Genomic DNA, 9,555 nt, shown 5'->3' on the forward strand with positions numbered 1-9,555 from the left:
GATCACATATACACCCTTTAGTAATGATCCAATTCTATTCTGAGTATGGTGGTTTCAAAGCCACATGTTAACTATTCGAATGATGCGTGACTATCTAGAGCGATCGATGCCTCTCGAGGTGGAGCGACAATGATGGATGACTCTCATGATGTAACACTTTGTTTTTTCCAAGCGTGGCATAAACTCGGTATTTTAAGATTTTTTTTTTTTTTTTTCACAATTACTTAATTCAATACACATAAGTCATTTTCCAAAAATCTGGTTCCATTTTTTCAGCATATCAAACTTAAAAAGAAATGAGGTAAGACATGTAATATCATTATATATGTGGAAACAAAATCGAAATCTCAAATGGTACATAACTGTAAATGCTTTATTTATAATATAGAAATTATATTATTGTTTAACATGACCTCTTCAAAACAAAATACATAGAGATTCATCACTCAACAATAACAATTGGGTACTTTAAATATAATCACAAGATATGTCATAAATCATCTAGAAATAATAGCTATGTTTCAATAATCTCTTTTCCTTTAGCACTGTTGCTTCTACATGAAACATTTGAATATTCTAAGGACAAAGTCCAAATTAGATGCTAAATCATCTAAATGAATGTTCAAAAACATTTGCATGAATATATGCAAGACTATAAATAAACCGACATATCCTGACATGTCTCAGCTTAAGAAAATCGCATACAACGCTTAACCCATACCATGTGGAAAGAACAATTTCTCTAAAGACAACATAACCACATTGACACATTGACATAACACAATCATGGCTTAAGAGGCGATATCAATGCATCTCCCTGACATAACAGAAACGATCGTTACCACTTTCGACTCAGAATGGTCAACTGATATGCAAGAACCTGGGGTATCGCCCTACTATCATGTCAAGGATTACGTTCCCACACAAAAACATTCTGGATCACATCAACACTAATCCTGAGAATGCAACGTTCTTCGCAGAAGCAATGCTATTGCTTAAAGGAACCTAGGGTGGTGTCCACTCTCAGCCTTACCACTTGTGGACCATTCAGGATGGTGTCCACTCTCAACCCACCACAAATGGGCATTAATCCTTAGAACGCATCCCGAGTGCTATCTCAAGGGCCATACCCCAGGTTGACATCCTACATCCCACATGGACAACACATAAACATGTCAATGCCACTAACACATACCATGATTTAATGCATCATATAAATCAACATTTCAATGCACAAAATTCAATGTATATGAATCAATAAAACAATTTTGGAATGAACCACCCACATGAAACCAACCATTCACAAATTAAATCATGAAGCTAAATCAAGTTTTTAGGAGAATCGTTCACAATAAAACAAGTTTTATAAAAGAACACTCACAATAAACAAAGTTTATGTAGGAACACTCACCTTAAACAAAACTCAAAATACCTCAATTCTCGTGCCCAAGCTCATTTTGAGTTTCAACGTTCTCTAACCATCATATTTATTCAAAACAATATCAATATCTATTTTTTCATAATTTTTCTCTATTTCCTTCATATTTTCCCCTCAATAATTACAAAACAAATAATTCCTTAAGCATTTTTCCAAATTTTCATCAACCATAATTCATAAAATAATTTTCTAAAAATAATAAAATTAATTTCGAACAAAAATGGTACCTTATGCGCTTCTCACGCATCCTGCGCCAACGCGTGCACCTCATGCACCGGTCGTTTTCTCTGGCTCTGGCCACCAGTGACTGCTGGCTTCCTTCCTACCTTGTTTTACTACTTAAGTCGATCACGATGGTGCCTTGGATGCTTGAAAATTCCACCAAAAGTGCCTCAAATGACCAATTTACTGTCCAACTCCAGTAAGTCCCAATTTTCCGACGAACCCTCTAAAACTTGCTTAAATCTATACCAAATCTCTCCAAATTGTTTAGAATCACTTCCCCAGATACGAGAAACAAAAGCCCCTTATCCATAACACTCGATTCTTCGTCAAACACCTCGAATTGCTCCATCTAATTTTTAAAATATTCGGCCAACCCTAAGCCTTGTTTATAATCGATTTCCATCGCCTTAAACATCAAATCCAACCATATCTCGACCCCTAAACATCAAATCCAATCATATCTCGACCCTTAAATGCTCCAGATTTCATCTTATCCCTTTAAATCATCCAAATCTTCGAGATCCATCTCGGTTTTTGGATTTTTTCGATAGCCAAAAATCTTTGATTGGTTACCGTCCAATTGAACTATTACTTAGCCAATACTCAACCACACAAGCCTTATCATGGCTTGGAGACCTGCCCCTAGCACCTTACGACTGTCCCGTCGTCGGAATCCTTGACTTCCACCGGCGACCACGTGATTTTGTAGGTTTCACACTTGCAGACTTTTTGAAATTGCACTTTAGCCCCTTCAACTTTTTTAATTGCATTTCGGCCATTTCCTTGAAGCTTCTGAGTTTTCAACAATTCCATTAAGACCCATGGGTTCCAAACTCTTCATTTCACCCCCCAAAGATTTAGAAAAAATATTTTTTTGACCACCCTCAACCAAGATTAAAAATTTACACTTAGCCCCGAATATATGTAAGATCACGTCTTGATCACGAATCCTTTTGTTTCATCCCCAAACAACTTCACTTGAAGATTATTCCTTATGCAAAAATTGAATCCCCTTAGGGTTCTATTGACTTTTCAGAAGTCTCTTACAATCATTCGATTTTTCAGACTGAATCATAGTTGTACCGAAAACTGTTTCCGCTCTGATTTCTTTTAATGCCATAAATCTTATATCCATTTTCTTAGATATCTAAGCTCCAAAGCATTTCCTACAGTTGATTCGGTCACTTATTAATTCAAATTCAGGATATTACCTTTGGATATCAACTTCCATGAAATTTCATATTTTTACCAAAAACACTTTATTTACCAAAATCATAAGATTTTTGGGTATCACATTCTCCCCCCCCCCCCCCTTAGAGAAATTTCGTCCTCAAAATTTTTTCCCTTAACTAATCAAATCATTGATATTGGCAAACAACTCGCAATTACAATAACCTTACCTCAATTCCTATATCATCAATTCTGGGATCCTCATCTCAATATCCTTCTCACAGTAGGGTTCCATAAATTTAATTCTTTATTCTCTAGGAGCATAGACATGATTCCTTCATGTGCTCTCGGTTCCTAAGATAGAAGGGGCTCTAAAAGATCTTCAAATCAACTCAAGAGTGCCAGACATGGATTTGGTGACTGTGTCATTACTGACTTATATATATATATATATATCTATATTTCGTCGAGAGAAGCATTGGCATATTGGGAATTTTCTTCGAATCCAAGGGTGTTTATGATGATTAACGTTCCATTTCTTGATTGTCAGATTACTTGTGGAATGACGAATATGACATCTCTTTTTGCAAGACAATGGCTATTGCGCTATTCGGTCACCCGGCAAAGCGGGGTAAGTCTTTTGTGAGGTTGTGGATATTATGCTTCATCATTATATGGCTAATCGCAGGACAACAGTCGTATGCCTTCTCGTTGTTGGGCTACTTGCGGGGCAACTGTTTTATTTTTTCTCTATTATTGGGCTACATACGGGATAATAAGATGTGTTTGTCTCCTCGTTGTTGGACTATAAGTGGGGTAGTGAGATTTTTTTCCCCCCTCATTGCTAGGTTATATGCGGGGTAACGAGCTTGTTTTTTTCTTATTGTCGGGCTATAAGCAGGGTAACAAGCCTTTTTTTGTCATAATGTCGCAGCTCTCCAATTTCGTGTGTATATGCTTGCTGGTATTATAGGCGTAACACCTAAGTTTGCAATTAAAAAAAATATCAATATATTTTATTTTCATGGTTTGACATAATGTCTACGTTCGCAATTAAAAAAAATATTAATATTTTATTTTTGTAGTTCGACATAATGTCTATATCCGCGATTAGAAAGACGCTTATGTCTGTAATTAAAGAGTATCAATATTTTTGTTTTTGCAATTCAGCGTAATGTCTATATTTGCGATTAGAAAGAATATCTATTGTCAAGCTACGTGCGGGATGATGGGCTTGTTGTTTTCCTCGTTGTCGAGCTATGAGCAGGGCAACGAGTCGTTTGTGTTTTCTCCATTGTTGGGCTGTTAGTGGGACAACATGCTTGCTTTTCTCTTCATTGCCAGGCTATGTGCAAGGCAAAAGATTTGTTATCTTCCTCATTATCAGGTTGTTAGCGAGACAACGAGTCTTTGGTTTTCACCTCATTGCCAGGCTATGTGCGGGGCAACGAGCTTTTGTTTTTACCTCATTGTTGGGCTATGTGTGGGGCAACGGACCTTTTGTTCAAAAAGAACCTTTGATTGATCTCTCCTTTCATCTTGAGAAATGAAGACATATTATATTAACAATGTATGCATGAGAGAACACAATCATTTCTTTTTTTGACGTGGTTCAGCTAAATGTGCCTACATCTACAGTCCCGTCTTGGACTTATATTATTAACAATTGTCATATATGCGATTCATATGAGGAAAACAATACGACTTGGGATTTATGGGCTACCTGAAATGATGTATATGTTTGATATAAGCCCTTAAGATCAGTTTTAATGACACAATAGGACTTGATTTTGTAACTCTTTAAATTTTATTTAATGGCAAGGTTATGTTTTATTTAAATTAAATATATAAATATATATATATCCTTTAGTATAATAAGGAGTGGATACCATTCTTAAGTGTTAAGAATATGCGTGATGGATAATCCACAGTCCGTTATACTATAAACATGTTCTTGGCCATAGAGTTTTTAACCTGGATATTAGCAACTTGCAAAGGCTAGCACATTGTCTTTCACTTTGTTCAATATGAGATACTGAAAGATAAGGTAGGTGAGTCTCATGCCATTTTGTATAAAATATAGAGAAAAGATGAGTGAGTGCTCGTTAAAGGAACGAGTTCACTGAACGAGACTGTTAACATTAAATCACATAAGTTTTATCTCATAGTTCAATGATTCAATGTTAACTACAGCTTTGCAACTAGTTCTTAGACTTGAGATGACATGGGTATCCATGTGTTAGTAGATTAGGATATCAACAATATTATATGGTTGTTCTAATCAAGGACGATCATACGTATCTATGTGCCTAGTTTGGTGACACATGGGATATGTGTGCATCAGATATGAAATCTATCACCTTAAGATATATGAGGAGGATATCCAATGCGATCCAATAATCACTTGACGATAAATCTTTGACTGAGGTAATATGACGATGGAATGTGTGTTCCATAAATGTTGTGTCATATTAGTCAAAATTGATTTTGAATTAGCTAAATGACAAGATTAACGGCCTGTTTGATTGGCCACATTTTCAACTAAATTCCAGCTTTTGAAGTGTTTGATTGCCTAAATTTTTCAGGTAAATTAAATTCTAACTTTTGGTCACGTGACGGTTTTTTCCCATTTTTGCTGGAAAAGAAATTCTTATGGGGGGTTGGAATAAATTTTCCAGGGAATTGGAAAGCCCATGTCTCCATCCCCTCTCTACAAATCATTGAAGACTCGTGAAGCTGAGGGGAAGTGTGAAAGAGAAGAAGAGCGACCGACGATTGATGAAGTTGAGGGGAAGTGCGGCTAACAGTCACGAGAAGGAGGGGAAGCGCGACCGGCGATCGCGAGGAAAGAGAGGTAGTGACAAACTAAGCGAGGGAGAGGAAGAGCGAGAGTGACGATGTGCGGTTGAGGAGTGAACGACGATGGCAACAGCGACGGCCAGTGACGATGGCTCCTTCATCCTCTTGCTGGGTGTATATATATTTGTGTATGTATATTTGATCTTTTGAATATTTTGTGTATGCATATTTGATTTATTTTTAGGTAATTCATTGGAATTCAATGACAATCAAACACCAAAAGTTGAAAAAATATTACAATTGTTAGATGGCGCTTATGATTTATGAGAATTAATAATTGATTAATTCTCGTTGTCAATTTAATTGTGAACCCAGAAAATCCCACCTAATAAGAAATCGTTTTAAAGAGAAAAATGACAATTTAGTAATTATGGAAGAACTACTAAATAATAGTGTAATTATTTATAAGATAAATAAGGATAATTAAATGATTAATGGGTTAATTATCATTAATCATTTAATTATCAAGTTGGATCAGTCTTCTTGCTAGCACATCCAGCTTGGTCTAACTGCACTTAGGGTTTCTAGGGTTTGCCTATAAATAGGACATTAAGCCCTTGAATCCTACAACAACGTAATTAGTTATATCCATATCATATGGAAATTGTAGAGAAAATTTCTGCGTCATTTTCTCCTAAAATCTTGGCGATTTTGGGTGGATTAACATCTCACATGTGGGAGATTATACGACGGGTTATCTACAACGAAATTTGTATTCGTCTTGAGGTAATTTTTCGTTTATACCTTCGATTTCTAAATCGTATGTTTTAAAAAATGTGATATTATAAAATTAGATTTTGTTTCTGCTGCTTATGATCAGATCATAATTTTCTAACAGTATATAACATGGTGTGTTAGTTCATTATCCAGAGGGGAATTCTGTCATTCAGGTCTCTCATCCCTTTTTCATGGCTCTTCGTTGTTTCCCTATTCTTTTTGTACATATCTTTGTAAGTGTTTTTCTCAAATAAACATCTCAATTTGATCTTTCAATTCTCGACATCAATCAATGGAATGGGCATGAGTTCCATGGTATTGGTAGAACTCATCCTACAACAACGTAATTAGTTATATCATATCAGATGGAAATTTTAGAGAAAATTTTTGCGTCATTTTCTCCTAAAATCTTGGCGATTTTGGGTGGATTAACATCTCACATGTGGGAGATTATACGACGGGTTATCTACAACGAAATTTGTATTCGTCTTGAGGTAATTTTTCGTTTATACCTTTGATTTCTAAATCGTATGTTTTAAAAAATGTGATATTATAAAATTAGATTTTTTTTTTGCTGCTTATGATCAGCTCATAATTTTCTAACAGTATATAACATGGTGTGTTGGTTCATTATCTAGAGGGGAATTCTGTCATTCAGGTCTCTCATCCCTTTTTCATGGCTCTTCGTCGTTTCCCTCTTCTTTTTGTACATATCTTTGTAAGTGTTTTTCTCAAATAAACATCTCAATTTGATCTTTCAATTCTCGACATCAATCAATGGAATGGGCATGAGTTCCATGGTATTGGTAAAACTCATCCTAATTCTTTCTTATAGGCGAATCCACCCTTTTAGAATGTCTAATGACGTTAGATCCTTCTATAGCTACCAATGTAGTAGACTGAAATTGGGCTAACCGAGTACAGTGATTGAATTGGGGACTAACATCATCTAGCCTTCAACTCCATACACAAGTTTATACCACGAGAATCAAGCTTTACTAAGCTTACCCTCAACCTTTGTTTGCCCTTACTTGGAATAATACTAAAGCAAGTATAAACTACAAGAATCAATAAATATAATTTAAAAGGAATGTAAAGTAATAAGAATCAAATCATTACAAAATAACTTAACACATTATGTGCACTCATTCCATGTTTAACATATAATAATATAATATTATATACATATATATTATTTACTATTCACATGTGAGCCTCTTTCATAACAACTTGCAACTTTTTTTTTAATTTATAATATAATATTATATATATATATATATACACACTTGCCTCCTCTTTCCCCCAATCATATGCTCAACCATTCCACTATTTCAAATTTTTTTAATCTTTTTAAATTAAATAATTTTTTATTTTATTAATTATTTTAATATAATATACTATTACACACATAATATTATATAAAAAATAATCACACTATGAGAATAATTCTTATAACTAATATCTCAATAAAATATTATTAATTTTTTAATAATATATATATATATATTTATCAACACTTTCACATTTAGTGGCATTTTAGTCTTCGTTATCTCTTAATGGAGGAAGTATAGTCATTTTGTTCAGAAACAACAAAATAATTATTTCGATAATTGAAACGTAATAAAAGGTCGACAACTTTAATTACTCATAAAAAATGTCATTAGGGGATCAAGAACCTAAATTTTTAAATTCTTCATTATTTACATTTTAGTCCCTAAATTTTCACAAAATTACAAAATGTGCCTGAAAATCATTTTTTATAAAATTTCACACACAGACATGGTTGATCATAATCATGCATATTCCATCTTCAAACATTAAATATAATGGTTCAAATTCATTGATCAATAAAAATGTGTAACACATGCGAAAATATCGACAGAGTAACCCAAACCTCATTAACAGGTCGTTACAATTTCTCCATTCCTGAACAGAATTTGGTTCCCCAAATTCTCACCTGACTAAATAAATGAGGATAGAAATGTCTCATTTCTTCCTCTAATTCTCAAGTAGCTTTGTCTAGACTATGACGTTGTCACTAAACTTTCATATAAGAATATATCGATTTCTTAGTACTTTCTCCTTTTGATCCAGAATACTAGTAGGCAACTCTTCATACGATGCGTCGTTTTCGATTTCTAGGGGTTGATAATCAATGACATCCTGTGGGTTTTCTAGAGACCCCAAATATTTGCATGCCTTTCATCAATATCACACTTAAAAATACATGGTTTTCGATGACAAATTCTAAGTCACGTCACCACTTATCAGCATAACTCTTTTGTCTATCTTGAGCTGCCTTTAGTCGGGCCCTAATGGTCCAAATCTTCTCAGATGTTTGTTTTATAATCTCTGGCCCTAACACTGCTATGTCTCCTACCTCTTCCCAATAAATAGGAGATCTACAAGGTCAATCATAAAGTGCCTCATAAGGTGCCAATTCAATATTGGAATGGTAGTTGTTATCGTAGACAAACTCCATTAGCAATAAGTGATCATCCTAGTTGCCATGAAAATCTAACACATACGCCTTAAATATATCCTCTAAAGTTTGAATAGTCCGTTTTGTTTACACACAAGTCTGTGCATGAAATGCCGTACTAAACCTCAACTTAGTCCTTAGGGCATCATGCCAATTTTTCCAAAAATGAAAAGTGAACCTAGGATCGCAATCAGATACTATGCTAGACGGAATCCCATGTAATCTCACAATTTCTTCAATGTACATCTTAGCTAAGCGATCCAAAGGAAAGGTCTTCTTAATTGGCAAAAAGTGCGTTGATTTTGTTAACCTGTCAACTATAACCCATATTGCATCATGACCCTTCAATGTTCTAGGCAGGTTCGTAACAAAATCTATAGAAATCCTATCCCATTTCTATTCTAGGATCGATAACGATTGCAATAAGCCAACTAGTTTTTGATGTTTTGTTTTTACTTGTTGACACACTAAACATCGCGAAACAAATTTTATCACATCTTTTTTCATATCATCCCACCAAAACTGGCGTCGTAGATCTTGATACATTTTTGTCGTACCTGGATGAATAGTATAGCGTGCCTTGTGAGCCTCAGCTAGAATCTCGTCTTATCTCCCTATTATCTGGCACACAAATCTGCCCATGACATAACAATAAGTCGTCGCT

This window comes from Diospyros lotus, chromosome 6 (genome assembly GCF_014633365.1).
Source record: "Diospyros lotus cultivar Yz01 chromosome 6, ASM1463336v1, whole genome shotgun sequence".
NCBI classification, from domain to species: domain Eukaryota; kingdom Viridiplantae; phylum Streptophyta; class Magnoliopsida; order Ericales; family Ebenaceae; genus Diospyros; species Diospyros lotus.